Source organism: Lygodium microphyllum, chromosome 15 (assembly GCF_053477565.2).
Source record: "Lygodium microphyllum isolate KBCC chromosome 15, Lygodium_microphyllum_v1.1.10, whole genome shotgun sequence".
In the NCBI taxonomy this organism is placed as follows: Eukaryota; Viridiplantae; Streptophyta; class Polypodiopsida; order Schizaeales; family Lygodiaceae; genus Lygodium; species Lygodium microphyllum.
Genome location: NC_141149.1, coordinates 135,675,453 through 135,691,692, shown reverse-complemented (window position 1 = coordinate 135,691,692; position 16,240 = coordinate 135,675,453).

The following is a 16,240-nucleotide window of genomic DNA, read 5'->3' as shown; positions in this document are numbered from 1 at the left end:
CATTCTCGAGCTCTTTCTTCCATTTTAGCAAGAAGAAGCAAGCCCTATCCATGTACTACTGAACAACGATGGAGAAAGGCTGATTTCCCCTCTTTCTTCTCTCATAATGTAAAGAAATCAATTCTTATCATTGCATAATAGATAATGCATGTGTGTTTGTACATCTTTGCATGATCTTGTGAGAGTGAGAATTACTTCTCCTCACTCTCAAGTTGATTGTAACTGAGCTCTTCCCTAAGGGACTTGGATTGAGCAAAAATACATTCCTTCGGGGGGGTTGCCCATCTTCAACCCTCAATCTTGTCTCCATTACTTTTACATTTTCATGGCTGTAATTTTGTGAGTAATTTTCATTTTCAGCTTTAAGTATTCATTCTCTTTTATATTAAATCTCGAAAACAAGCGAATATCATAATTGTTAAGCATACTATGTTGTTCGGGGCGTTTACAGTGAACGCGGGCCGGGGTAAAAAAATTTTGTGCACATGAACAATTTTGTGCTTTATGCATTGAGAGGCCCATCACGTGCATGCAATGCTCCATTCACACATCTTACCTCTCAATTCGATATAAAGGGCAAGGATAGGTCACTCAGCCCACCCTTTGTCTTACATTGTTGATGAATACAGAGGGAAGCCCATACTCACATCCCCATCCGGTTAGGATGAAAGCTCACATTGCTCTAGGTTTGTTGATGAAGATCGGCATCAACAGGTTGATGTTGTCAACATGGATTGGTTGATGAAGAGGCATACCCAGGGAGATAGCCAACAAGTTCGGTGCTTGGATTGCATGTTGGAAGCTTAGTCTATTGTAGGAATCAGAAGCATTGATGAGGTTACAAGATTCCACGCACCAAGGGAGGCGGCTTGAAAACTTCGTCTGCAAGAGTGCGGCTAGAGATTCGGTGATCCTGGACTGCAAGGTGTTACCACCTTTTCCATAGCTAGCTTCCAGTCCAAGGGTGTGTGCCACCTTTTCTTGGAATGAGACCTGTTATGATAGGAAATTGCTTCCCTTTCTCCCATAATAGTTTTATTTTTATGTTTTTTTCCTTTTCTTTTCTTTTGCCCTACTCTTGAGGGTGTTTCCACCTTTTCTCGATGAATATATCAGCATGACAGGGACCGAAGTCCTTTTCTCCCATGAACGATGTATTTTTATTTTATTTGCTGGTTTTTTCTTTTTTTCTCTCTTTTAGATTGTTTTTGAAGAATAGAATGGGAAGAACACTATGTATCCGAACCATCCTTGCCACCTCTGCTGCATTAGATGAAAAGGAAGCCAAGGGGGAGGGGAAGGTGGCTGCGAGGGGCTATCAAATCAAAACCACATCATCAGGATCAACAAGAGGGTTGTCATGAGCATTAGGTAAAGCCATCTCAACCATTGTGCAAGGAATGAGGAAGCTATTGATGGTGATTATCAGGATCCCCATGGAGGGTAATACACATTGAGGCGATAGCTATTAATCAAAGGAAGGGATCATCAGAAGCATCGACTATGTGGACTTGGACTGAGCCATTAGGATTGACAACAAGTACCATAAGGGCCCATCCAGCATTGTTGAAGCTTGCTTGGAAACTTGCCAAATCGGGAATCACAAGCTAGGACTAGGTCACCTTCCTTGAACTCCTTCTACTTAATGAAGCTGTCATGATAGGCCTTTCTGTGAGCTTGCGTGGCTTCCATGCACTGTAGGGCCATCTTGCAAGTCTCATCGAGACACTCCAAGTGCAAGAGATGGCATTGCAGGGACTCATCATCTCCCAAGAATCCTTTGATGGCCATGCATAGAGAGGGTAGCTCGAGTTCAACAAGAAAGATGTTTTTTGTTCCATACATCAACTGGAAAGGGGTTTCTCCTGTAGCAACCTTATGGGAGATTATGTACGCCTAGAGGGACTCTGTAAGTCAATCATCCCAATCACGATGATGTGTATCTATCGTTCTTGTTAGAATCGAGTAGAGGATGTGATTGGTAACTTCGACTTGGCCATTGGCTTTGGGGTAATAGGGTGTAGACTTACGATGACGGATCTTGTACAATTTTGTCAACTCTTCCAGGATCTTGTTAAGGAAGTGAGTACCTCAGTCACTCACGAACTCTAGGGGACTACCAAAATGGGTGATGATGTTCTCATACATAAACAAGGCCATGCTATTACCATCATTCCGCTTCAAAGCTTTAGCCTCACACCACTTGGTTACGTAGTTTGTACAGACCAAGATATATCTATTTTGCTTCCTTTTGATTGGAGGATCAATAGGGCCCATGAAGTCAATTCTCCACTTCTCGAACGACTTTAGGGGAAGAATAGGTTGTAGGGGCATGGCATTGGATTTGCTAGGCTTTTCCATTTGCTGACAGGCAACACACCATTTACAGTAATCATAGGCATCCTTGTGGAGGGTTGCCCACCAATATCCTACAAGTAAGGCCTTTCTGGCTATTGGTTCTCCCATGAAGTGTCCACCACAGGGCTCGTCATGGCATGCTTTCAATACTATGCCAATCTCTTCTCCTACGACACATATTCACAAAACTCCATCCTTGCCTTTCTTGTATAGATCACCACCTAACAGGGTATAGGGGGCTGATTCCAATAGAAGCTTCTTCTTCTCATGACTCAAGATACCAGGGGGACACTATTGGGTTACCAAGAGGTTGGCTATGTGTGCTAAAGATGAGGAAGAAGGTGACCTTAGGGATGCATTTTTTGCATATAACATATCAGGAATATTTTCCCCTAGTGATTTAGAAGAAGAGTAGGATGAGGCAAGAACATCCAACCTAGATGGAAATTCAACAATCTCCTCAATAACTAGGGAGGAAGTCGATATTATTGAGAATGATCATGAAGAACTCGAGGAAAGTTTAGTTACAACATTTCCTTACGAGGTAGATACTTTTCCTTTTGGGTTCGAGCAACTTCTAGTTGTTGCTAAAAGATGTTACTATCATCAACTAGAAAAGAAAGAAAAAGAGAGAGAAAAAAAAAGGATAGTTGCAAACCTTTACAAGAGCCGATACTACATGATGATAGAGATGATGCATCCTCAGCCTTAAATAGATTTGCGCAGAATTTTAATGAATGTCATGGTAATTATGATAGGATAATCAGAGAATTAAATGAGGCTTTGGAAATAGAATGTGAGGCAGCAATGACAACTGTGAATGAAGCAATGAAGAAAATTGGTGAGTTACAAAAAGAAAAGTTAGAATTCCAATTTAGGGAGAGGTGATATCTAGAAGAAATTTCACTTCTAGAGATGTATTTAGAAAAGCAAGAATCTAAATTAAATAATGATGTGCTCAGTTGAATATCTCATGTTCCTAGGAAATGCTCAGTTGAATATGAAGCAAACAAATGAATTTTATAAAAGAAGTAAATCTCTGGCATTGGATCGCAAAAGAAAAACTCCACTATCACTCCTTGGCTATATCATTCCCTTAAGCACCTCATGAGCAATAGGAAAAATCTGTATCATTATTCTAAAGGGTAGCTAGGGGGATATCATAGAAGGCAATCACAACAATCAAGTAAAGCTTTCTTACCAAGCATATGTGAGGTAGTATTACCTCATCCCAAAGAAAGAGTAATGGATTTTATTGTTTATGGGGATGGAGTTGAACCAGAGCTTAGAGGGTTTGAACCTCTGGCACCTAAAGACTTTCTGGAGCTAAAATGGGTTATACACTATCTAGGGTGTTAGATTCAAGGTAAGAAAGATGAAGATTTACACTCATTAATCCTTAAGCTTAGCAGTACTCAATGGTCTTAGGATTTGAATCACCAAGAACATTTGGAAAAGCAAAATAGAATTTTACATCGTTATCGTTGAACATTACATGCTCAATTTCCATGTGATCAAGAGCAAATTTCTCAGATAATAGGTTCTATAAATATCATGTTCACAATAAAGTATAATAAAAATTTGAAGCCTGTCTTGCATGGCTTGAGTAAAAGACAAGGAAGTTATACCGGTAACCTATTTCCTGATATATTGGATGTCCATATGATAGAAATGACTAAGGGTACTTGGGATAATTTAGCTATTGTCCCTTATAGGGCTTTAACCTTGGTACACTCTGTGAATGCGAGGGAAGAAGAACCAAAATCAAGTGCTGTTAAAATACACTGGATCTAGAGCATGGCTATGGCGGCTTGTAAGCATAGACTAAACTCATGATGACATTGACTAAAGACCACAACTATTACACAAGTGAATTAGGTTCCAAGATGGAAGCTTGGACTCATAAACACAATCTTGTGTAGGACTGATAAGTACAAGATTGACACTAACTGATAAAGAAAAGCATCATCATGTATTCATTCATCTATCAAAAGTGATAGTCCCAAACTTCCTCATACAAAGAGGCTAAATTAGGTGTGTTTGCTAATAGCTCAACAACCCTCCTCAATCACAACCAGAAAGTATAAAGTGTGTAGAGGCTTTAGTGAAAGTAACACATGCAAAGTGTGGGCACACCATAAACATGGCAAAACACCACAGGCTGTCGTAGAAAAGGCTAAGTGTGGGTACCACAAACATGATGGACATCTAGAGGCTGTAGTAGGGGCCTTATAGAGGCTGTAGTACAAGACTACATGAGGAGTTTTACAAGCTTATGATAAAGACATTTGGGCTAGACATTACAAGGCTAAAAAAGTCAGTAAAAAATAGGATCAAGGACCGTGAGGCCCTTGCAGTTTCTATCATTCTTTTGACATAGATCTTAGATTCATTGCAGTTCTTCTTGTCTAACTTCCTATACTTGTAAGTCTTCATGATTTTTTTGCTTCTTCTTATTCTTGTTCTTTTGGTCCTCTTGATTTGCTTCTTCATTGACTTTGCTTGCAATAGTTGCATCAGTCTTTATGTCCATGTCCCCCTCAAGCAAGGGTATCATTTTCTTTGAGGCAGCATAAATGTCTTCAAAATCTTCAAATAAATTCATCGATTGCTCTTCAAAACAAGTAAATCCATCCATCCCTACAAGCAAAATAAACAAGTCTTCCATGTACTTGAATTGAGCAACAAGAGTAATGTTACTCTTCATGAGAAGCATCTTCATAAAAGACTTGATTTTGGTCATTCCCATTATGGAAATCAGCTTCAAATGACTGATAATAACAAGCAATGAGTTGATCTTTGTATGTGTCAAAAGACACAAGCAATGGTAGTGTACTATCAAAAGAGTATCAAAAGATACTAGTTTGAACTTTGGTGTTTATTGCTTGAGTTTGACTTGATGATCTTCAAAAACTCTTCATAGCTTCCCCTTCTTGCTGATTTGATGGTTAAATACTTGCTGAAAGCTTCAGATTAGAGTGGCCTTGGCTTGGTTTAAGTGGCAGGAGAGAGAAAATGAAGGAAAAATGAGCTTGAAGGTAAGTGGCTATGGTTGTCCTGTCAAAACAGGGACTAGTGCGACTGGTAAATGAGCTCCCACGAGCTCCACAGGTCAAATTTTCTCAAACCCTTTAAGATTGAGGACCCTCACTGCTGGCTATAACTGCTCCTAAGAGGGTTTGTACTCATTTTGCCCAAGTTGAGAGATCTAAGCCTTCAAAGTGGTCACTGTCAAAACTGCACCCAAATTTGGGAAAATGCAAATGCCGGGCATGGTGTGCATCAATCTCCTTGGATTTTGTGCCAAGAAGTTGCACATTGACTTGAAGAACAACTCTCGAGAAGAAATATTGAAGAGATATGGCCTGATTGATGAGATATGGCTACTCCAACAGAGGTAGGTAGGTGCTGTCCACAAACACAGTTATGGCAACGACTCTGAAAGAGGCAATGTTAAAGCCATAGTTGCCCAATATCAATGATTGAGGTGCCAAGGAGGAGCTCTGGAAGTAGAAAACACTTTTCCAGAAGGAGGTTTAGAGAGATTTGGCATGTGAAGAGAGATATGAAAGCTTCAAGCTGACAGGGTGCTGCTAGCTATGGCTGCCATGGAAGCTTCATTAAAGGTAGGAATGCAAATGAAGTTGGAGATAGGGTCCAATACTTAAACTAAGCTGAGCAAAGATGGAAAGGAGCTAAGAGGAGTGAAAGGAGAGTTGGGCCATGCTCAGCTAAGCTCTGATACCATGTTAAAATATGCAGGATCTAGAGCATGGCTATGGCGGCTTGTAAGCATAGACTAAACTCATGATGACATTGACTAAAGACTACAATTGTTACACAAGTGAATTAGGTTCCAAGATGGAAGCTTGGACTCATAACCACAATCTTGTGTAGGACTGAAAAGTACAGTACTAACACTAATTGATAAAGAAAAGCATCATCATGTATTCATTCATCTATCAAAAGTGGTAGTCAAGTACAATGCTTTATAGTTGTTGGATATTCCCTTTCTGTGCATATGGGATTCCTACAGCCCTGCATGTCTTCATCCCAAACTGCCTCATACAAAGAGGCTACATTAGGTGTGATTGCTAATATCTCAACAAGTGCTAGGCATAGTCTGCTTGAAAATGTATAAATGGAAATATTAGATGATGTGCCTATGGTCAAGCCTCGAAAAATAGCCTCTTTGTTTATTGAAGAGCCTGAAGTGGAAGTAGTTAAAATAGAAATGGTAGAAGGGAAATATTTAAAATCTAGGAGCTCAATTGGAATCCCAAGATTGAGAGAGGTTTGAAGAAGTATTACGAGCACATGTTTGGGAATTTTCTTGGTCTTATATTGACCTTAAAGGTATCAAAGATGAACTTTGTCAGCATTATATTGATCTAGAACCAATCACAAATCCCGTATGTCAACGCCAACGACGATGAACAAATCCTATGTATGCAAAATTGGTCAAAGCTGAGATTACTAAGCTTCTTTATGTAGGATTTATTTATCATGTTGCATATAGTGAATGGGTTTCTCGTATTGTGGCAGTACCAAAGAAGAATATAAGAAAATCTGCATCTGTGTTGATTATAGGAAGCTTAATAGTAAGACTCGAAAAGATAATTTCCCTTTGCCATTTACAGATCAAGTACTAGATAAGGTTGCAGTCCATGAGTTGTATTATTTTATGGATGGGTTTAGTGGCTACAATCAAGTGTTAATTCATCTTGAAGATTCACTACTGAATGGGGTACATTCACTTATAAAGTAATGCCTTTTGGCTTGTGCAATGCACCCGCAACGTTCCAAAGGGTTATGACTGCAGCTTACGAATACTTTCTTTGACAATAGATGGAAGTTTTTCTAGATGACTTTTGTGTCTATGGGACAGCAAAGGAAATGCTTGATCAATTGGCACAAGTGTTTGAACGTAGTGATGAGGCAGGTATATCTAAATCCCGATAAACGTGTTTTTGGAGTTCCAAAAGGAACATTGTTGGGGCATATAGTTTCTCAGGAAGGAATTTCTATGGATCAATTGGCACAAGTGTTTGAACGTAGTGATGAGGTAAGTATATCGTTAAATCCCTATAAATGTGTTTTTGGTGTTCCAAAAGGAACATTGTTGGGGCATATAGTTTCTAAGGAAGGAATTGCTATGGATCCGGCTAAAGTTGCCAAGATTTTTGCACTTCCTCCACTAACAACTCTTAAACAACTTTGATGTTTTTTAGGGTATCTAAATTATTATCGAGGATTCATTTCTAATTTCACAAAGGTGGTCTCACCTTTAACAAATTTTCTACAAAAGGATAATCCTTTTAATTGGGTTGCTACCTCTCAAGAAGCATTTGAATTTCTTAAACAGAAATTAATTGAAGGGCTAGTATTGGCACCCCCCCTCCCGCTCGAATTGGACGAAGGAATTCCATATCCATGCAGATGCATCTATGAATGCTGTGGGAGCAGTTTTATGTCAAGCAGATAATAATAATGTGGATCATCTGATTTATTACGCAAGCCGTAACCTAAGTGATACGGAAAGAAATTATACCACCATTGAGAAAGAATGCTTATCAATGGTTTTTGGGGTGGAGTAATTTCGTCATTATTTATTGGAAAATAAATTTGCCATTTATGTAGATCATGAAGCGCTAAAGTACTTGCTTAATAAAGCAAAACTTTTAGGATGTGTAATTTGTTGAATGTTATTATTTCAAGAGTTTGATTTTCAAATAGTTACTTGTTCTGGTAGAGCTCATGTTCTAGCAGATCATCTTCTTGATTATTAACATCAGATAAGGAGGAAGGTGTGGAGGATGATTTGCTGGATGCATCAATTTTTACTGTGGAGACACAAGTTCCATGGTTTGTTAATATTGCAAATTTTCTTAGCATAGCTCGATATCCACCTAGTGCAGATAAACACAAAAAATGACAGATATTGATGCAAGCACACTCCTATGGATTATTAGGGGGTTACCTTTATAAAAAATTTCCAAGAGAAGGTATTTATCGTCGATGTGTATGAGAAGATGAAGTTCTGATGGTTCTTAAAGCATTACATGATAAACCTTGTGGTGGCCATTTTGCTAGTGAACTAACAGCAAGAAAGGTTTTATTAGCTAGGCATTTGTGGCCTACCCTATTAAAGGATGCTTATTATTATTGTAAAAAATGTGATGTATGTCAAAGGACTGGTCGTCCTTCAAAGAGTTTTGCTACGCCTTTGGCACCTATATTAGCATTAGAGCCTTTTGAGAAATGGGGAATTGATTTTGTGAGTCCAATTGATCTACCTACTAGATATCGATCTAATTGTTATATCATGGTTTGTACTTTATATCACCAAGTGGGTGGAAGTGAAAGCGCTTAAGATAGATAACGCCATTGAGGTGGCTAAGTTTATGTATGAGAATATCATAACACATTTTGGTTGCCCACTAGAATTAGTAAGTGATCGAGGTTTCCATTTCTTGAATGGTTTGATTAGCAAATTAACAGAACTATATCAAATCAAGCATCACAAATCAACTCCTTATTATCCAAGGGCTAATGGCCAAGTGGAAGTAACTAATATAATTATTTGTGGAATTTTAACTAAAACGATTGCTTCTCATAAGCAAGATTGGGATGAGCATTTGTATGAGGCATTATGGGCCTACAGAATTACCTACAAGGTGATAGTGCAAAATACACCATTCAACTTAGTGTATGAAACTAATGCTATATTCCCTATTGAGCAAGAATTGCCTACTTTGCAAGTAGCTCTATCATTATGATTAGGGGAAGCTGAATCGTTGAAGCAAAATTGGTGAAGCTAGATTAGGAACAACTATTAGCTTTACAAAGCTTAGAACTAATGCAAAAATATCGTAAGACGTGGCATGATAAAAACATTAAAGTAGAGAATTTAAAGAAGGCGATTTAGTTCTCCTTTATGGTAGTCACTATTATAAATTTCTTGGGAAGCTCAAAATTTGATGGTTAGTACCTTTTAAGGTTATTAAAGTTTACGATAATGGGCCTCTAGATGTACAAGATATTAATGCTGAAAATGAGATATTTAGGGTCAATGGCCTCTGACTTAAGCATTTTGTGACTTAGTTTGGCTACGTATAGTTAGGTTAGTGGTTAGAATAATCTTTGACTAATCTACATTTGGGTTTCTTTTCTTTTTGGAGGGGGGGGGGGTTTAATGGAATGTAGGTATGGCTTTTCTGTGGATGGATGCGCTTTACCCTTGTCTGGATGTTGATACTTTTGATCCAATTCATGCCAGGCCTTATAGTATTCTGCATTTTCAGACGCATGACATGTTTTTATATGCACCGATGGGAGAGGCCTATTGCGGTTCTTCTTTTGTGATCTTTTTTGTTTGCAATACCATCCACCCTTTGGTTGTAGACAATGTTAGTGGCATCTTTATGTGCATGTGTAGCTCCTGTGTTGGCAATGTCACACTTTCGTTATGGTACCACTGTAATGCAGGATGCTATTGGTTACACTTATCAGCACCACGATTATGATAGTGTATTCTCACTTGAGCGTGGCGTTGCTAAGTATAGGGTGGGTAGAGAGTAGCTGGAATTTTCTCGATATCAAGATGCTGTTTACCATCTTACTCCATCACATCCCGATGATCAAGTCAATGTCAGTTGTCCCTGTTGGGATTATACCTGTTGGTATATGGATACAACCGAGAGCTACTCTTCAGGATGTTTACCAGTGGGACCTATGCCTTATTATGATGATGTAGTTGCGCCTCCGCTCCATAATGTGATGGAAGTTTTTAGTGATGCACGTGATAGTGGGTCTCTGACCTCTAATGTGCCTATGCTAGAGGCTATTCATGAGCATCCTATATTTGATAGTTTAGTTGATAGGTTTGACTTAGATAGTATAGATGATTTTGGGTTGACTTTATTGTTTGTTAGAAGATTTTAGAGGGTGTGAGGATTTTAGTTTAGATCTTTTTGTTTTCTTAGTTTCTTTTGTGTTTATTTTATCCTATTTCGAAAAAAAAACAAAAAAAAACTTTGAAAAATGTCGACTTGTTTATGGTTTTTATTTTAGGTTCTAGTGCACTTTAGTTTAGTTAGTTTTCACATAACTAGGTAGTTACTTGCACACATGGTTAGGGTGTTTCTTTTAGTGCTAGGAGTTAGTGATACTTAAGTTTAGCTAGGTGGATGGTCTTATATGGGAGGAATAGTTATCGAATGGAGAAATGCAATGCTTTAAACAAATAGATAGTGGTAGAATTAGGATAGATCCATTATTGGAGATTGTGACATGAGCATATGAAAATTATTTTGTGTGGGGTAGGTTCAATATTTATTTATCTAACCCTTTTACAGCGTACTAGTTAGTGTATGATGTATGTGCAGATTTGGAATCTTGAGCTAGTGGGTATCTTTGTCTTTTCATTTACCTAGGCAGGGTGACTGATATTACGTGCCAGATTAGATTCCTCAAGTAAAGCTGTTGAGCTGAAATGTTTGAAAGTTCAATTTAGTGATGAATTCCTAGCCTTCTAGTCATTCTTCTAAGTCAAGAGTCTTATAACTAAGATAATAATAAATTAAGTTTGGGAGGGTATATCTATTTATTCTTCTAGAAAAACAAAGAAAAATAACAGAAAATAAGAGAGAAAAAAGAAAAAAGAAAAACCCTAAAGATTGAAGGGTTGAATTTATTTAAAAAAAAACAAAAGAAGATAACCATTGCCTTTGAGGTCCTGGTAGGCTGTAGGGATTTCCTTGATGGGGGCCCTAGGTTCGATGCCTTGCATCTCTTTGGGGTGGGACCTTTTGGAAAGAAGAATAAATATATATCCTCTTTTGACTAAAATTTATGAAGGAAATTCTTATTTAAAAACAAAAAGGAAATTAGGAGTTAGGGACTATTGGCTGGTTATTCTAATAGAACATGGATGGTTAGCACTAAAACCATAGGCGTTCTATTTGGTATTTTCATGTTAGATTTCTTTGTTTGGGTTCTTTGATAGGCATGGACCTTATCAATGATGCTATTTTAGAAGCAACATTTCTAGTAGGACAGTAGTGTGGCATTTGGTTGCCTAGAGTGATTCTTGTTGCTTAATGGCTCTAGAACGCTTCCTAATTGGTATGCTCCATGCATTTGGATGTAGCTATGTTATGCACTCTAGCGGGGAGAGTGAGTAAGGGGGAATGCTAGTTTGCACAAGTATTTATATAACTTACTTGCAAGATTTCTCTTGTTCAATTTATAATTAGACACAAGTTCGTATTTTTTTATACATTTTCAATGTCTACTAGTATTCGATATGCTATTTTGCAAATGTTGTAACGATGCTCGTGAGTGGGGGAGAATATATATATATATATATATATATATATAGAAGTTGTATAGTGGTGCTTGTGGTATCTGTGTTCATGATTCTCGATGTTCGTGATGTAACTATGCTTGTGAGGACACTTCGCAATTAAGTGGGGGAGAAATGACAACGGCTAGAAACATGCCAAAAATTGTAACAAAATTTTGCAAAATTGTATACAATTAGTACATTATTACCAAATTTTTATATTAAATCTATGCATATGCAATCGTAGTTATTGTCTTCGGAGGATTGTCCAACAGTCCAGCAAGAGGGAAAAGAAGGATGTTACATTGAGCGTAGTGCTCTAGGATTGGTAGTGGAGAACAAGGGGTTATTGCTAATTTTCGTGGAGATTATAAGTTGTAAGGCAAGTTAGAGGTGGGAAGAGAGATTAGAGCTCTTCTAGGGATGGTCACTAGTGCATTTAGAGAGTTGATACAAGTGTTTAAAGAATGATCTCAAGTGGACATAAAAAGTTTGGCTACAAGAATTCTATCCATCAAGCAAAATTAACAAAATTACAACAATTATCATGAGTAAAGGTATATTTGTGTTGTAAACATGACATTGAGGAGATATATTCCGTACATGGATAGGTGACATGCCTCTATTTTGGACAGTTGAAAATGTCATCTATACTTGTATAAAACACCTACAACCTACCAATTGTAAGTAAAAAGTCTTTGATATGTGACATTCCATGGTGATTTATAAAGAACAAAGAGACTAGCAAGCTAACTCAAGGAAGAGTCTGACCTTAAATGATAAGGGGGGGGGGGGGGGGAGAATAAAATGGAGGGGATTTTGAAAGGAAAAATAAATAAAATTGAAAAAACAAAATGTTTAGAATCGTGATTTTAGAGGGCGTCTTTTTGGCCTGAAGGAAAGGAGAGGGAGAATTGAATGAAAGGGGGGGGGGAGCTAGAGAAGAAGCCCTATCTTGCCATCTTCAAGGAAATGGTCATGCTCAAGGATGGGACACCATTTATCAAATAAGCTAGCATGAGAGAGAGAGAGAGAGAGAGAGAGAGAGAGAGAGAGAGAGAGAGAGAGAGAGAGAGAGAGAGAGAGAGAGAGAGAGAGAGAGAGAGAGAGAGAGAGAGAGAGAGAGAGAGAGAGAGAGAGAGAGAGGTTTCTTTTGTGGTCATGTGATGACGACAGAGATTTGAAAGAGAAGAAAAAAACAACAATAAGAGATCAAAATGTCCGGAAGTCCTGTAGACTCACTTGGAGGTTCTATTCATGGCAACATCTTAGATTCATCCATCCATGATTGTAAGACATTGTTCATCAGACAACACCGATTATAATCTCTAAGATTGTTGCAAGAAATGTGCCTTTCAAAAACGTCTTCTTAGCATGAAGGGAAGGAGAGAGAGAGAGAGAGAGAGAGAGATGAAAGCAAGAGAGAGATTCAAAAAATTGACATTTTGCTCCAAGGAATGCAAATTCAAACCTACATACAATGCCAGACATGGATTTGATCTCAATTATGGTTCTTCTCCTCCATTCCCATGACCTTCCTCTAATCACCAATATGGACTATCAATATACTTGCTTTCTTCTTCAGAATGGCATGGAGTTATCTTACTATGAAATTGCAAATGATATTTTCAACCCTGACTAGGATATTGACCATGTCTTGAACTCTTGCAAGAAGTTTTTTCTGGAGGAGTTTGCTGAGTTTGAAGGTCTTGCATTTCCTGTGGTTGAAAAGGATGCAAAGGAATACCTATTAGGAGCTCACCTTCAGAGAAGGCTTTGTTTTCAAGAAAGTGTACATCTCATTCACTTGATAGGTTTTGTGTCCCAAATTTGTTTTGTTCTGCTCATTTTAGGAAATGCACGCTAATATCAAAAGCAGTTGCATTCATTGCGTATACTCTTGTTAAATATCCTGTTAAATCTTATGAACAACAATTAGAGGGTCCAAAATGTTCCAACTTCTACCTTTTGGACAAGGTGGCAAATGACAAGGATGTAGAGGAATGTTTGGACCCTGAGCTAGAAGCTTATATTGCTAGCAAACTAGATGTTGCCCAATTCAAAGTTGAGACCATTATTGAAGAAAACCATGCAAATGCAGATAATTATTCGTGACTCTTCTTTCTATATTGTTCCTTCACTTTCAACTTTCCCTATCAAGGATAAGGAATACATACTGCTATCAGACATGCAAACGCTCTTCAATCTCAAGGAGGATTATTGTTTAGCGATCATTGCAGAGGCTTCTGATGCTGTAAATGGCATTGTTGATGTCAAAAATTAATCGAAAGAAGAGTTACTTAAACTTGACACTGAAATTATGGATGACAAGTTTATTGAAGCAAGGATGCCCTTTCTCTTTGTTTTAATAAGGCAAAGAATGCTGAGAAAGAGTATGGGATTACTGAAGAGGAGTTTCACGGCCTTCAAGACTGACTTGGAATTTCCAATTTTGGAATAGAAGAGTGGGAGTGTGTTAAAGAATTGGAAGATACCAATGAGGCACAATCATCAATTAACATATGGAATCCAACTAAGCTAGAGAATGATGAAAACCAATTGGTATTATTATCTCGAATTCTGTAAGATACATTAGTATGTTTGATTTCAACATTCATTTGACATTCATCTTTTTTTGTAGTTGGAGATGGAAGATTTTGATAACTTCTTGGGATGGGGTAAAGGGACGAGAGCTAGTATTAGTTCACTAAAAGATGTTGCACTTGGCCATTACTTAGCAAGGATTGATCTGCATGTTTTCTTGGTATTTCATAACATCTTCTCAGAGGAAGCAACATGGCCTATACGATGTATCAAGGCACTTATAAGGCTACTTGGTTTCTCTAGGTCACAGTACAATGCACACAAGGTGATGTTTTTAGAGAAGACTGGAGCAATTACGATTTTTGGTTATGGTCCTAGTTTCTCGGCTTCTAGAGCAGGATACTTTCTGGCCCTCTCATCTTATGCTTTGGCAGCAAACCAAACCGACATAAAATCAATAGTTGGCTATAAGATAAGAAAATTAATACGTTATAGAGGAAATATCTCAGAGGGGGAGAAAGATGGAAAGGCTCTTGAGAGCTAGATTTGTACTTTTCTTTCTTGAAAAATACTATGAATTCTCAAGTTTCATAATCATCTTTAGTATTTATTCTTTGAAGTTGTCATCGAAAAAACCAATTGAATAGCTCCTCAAGAGCATTGCTTTTTGTAACTCCTCCTCCATGTCTTGTGCTTTGAAAAAAACTTGTACGTGCTTGATAGTGATATTTTTCCATGCCTTGGCCGCTATAAGTTGCTAGGGGGCCTTGCTCCTCCACAAAGTAAGGCCCATGGATATGAAGGATATGCTGCAAATTCAAAAGAGTAAGGATCATTTTATGCCATTGGAAATTTTATCAAAGAAATCTTGGACTAAATATTCTCTTATCAAATAAAATGTGATATCCTTTTCTCCCCATGCCTTCTTTATTGCTTGAACAAGATTTGTAGTCAAACATTTGAACTCTTTTGGATACGTGTAGGTTGTCTTTTGTTGCTTGAGGAGCTTTAGGAAGACATCGAGGTCTCTCCAAACCTCCATCGTTCGAAATGCAAGTCGTAGTGTGCTTGCAATGTTTGTCGTTATCCCACACAGCTCCCTCTAATGCTCCCAAGTAATGCTCACTTGTTTTCCTGTATAGTTTTCTAAAAAGTATCTAGCTTTTGAGTCTCCCATTGAGACATTAGCCAAGACATCTCTTGTTTTCCTTGAAAGTGTTGGATCTTTTCTTAATTAAACTTGACCTCCATGAAAACCCATTTTGGAGAGTAGTGCCTCACATTTGTCAATACACTCATCTGATAAAGACAAGGGATTAATTTATTATGCATAGTCGAGATGAAACCTGAGAAGTTTATCAATAATTCTAATCTCTACATACAAAGTACATATATGAACATTTGTAAGAGAAATTGAAAGAATGGGATCCCATATATCTTCCTTGTTTATATTTTCACTCAGAAATATAGAGTCTCTAGTTGGGGCTCTTCTTGCAGGGTGCAAGTTTCTCCAATCTTTAGACCCAACACTTTCCATGCAATAAATACAAGGATATTCTACATTTGTCCCATTACATACTCCAAGCATACATTTGATAGTTTTCAATTCAACGCTCATGTGCCATTCCACATTAAAATTACCAATCCCATCAATAACCAACATTTCTCCTTCAGTTTGAGACTTAATAATGTTTGGAATACCTATATGAGTGAACAAACATTTCAGTGTTTGATGATTCTCAATTGGTACATGAGCTGCACCAACCCATCAAATCTCCATCTCAGATTGGAACTTATGCACTGATGCTTGACCCCTACCATTGTTGTAGTCTAATACGCTATTCATGATGCAAATACTACAGACTCTTTCTATCTTTTGTCCTTTTTGAATCTATGATTCATCTAACTTCAAGGAAAACTTCAAAACATCGTGACATTCCTCTAACATGAGTCTATACATGTAAACCATTGCAATCTGCACTCTTCTTAGAT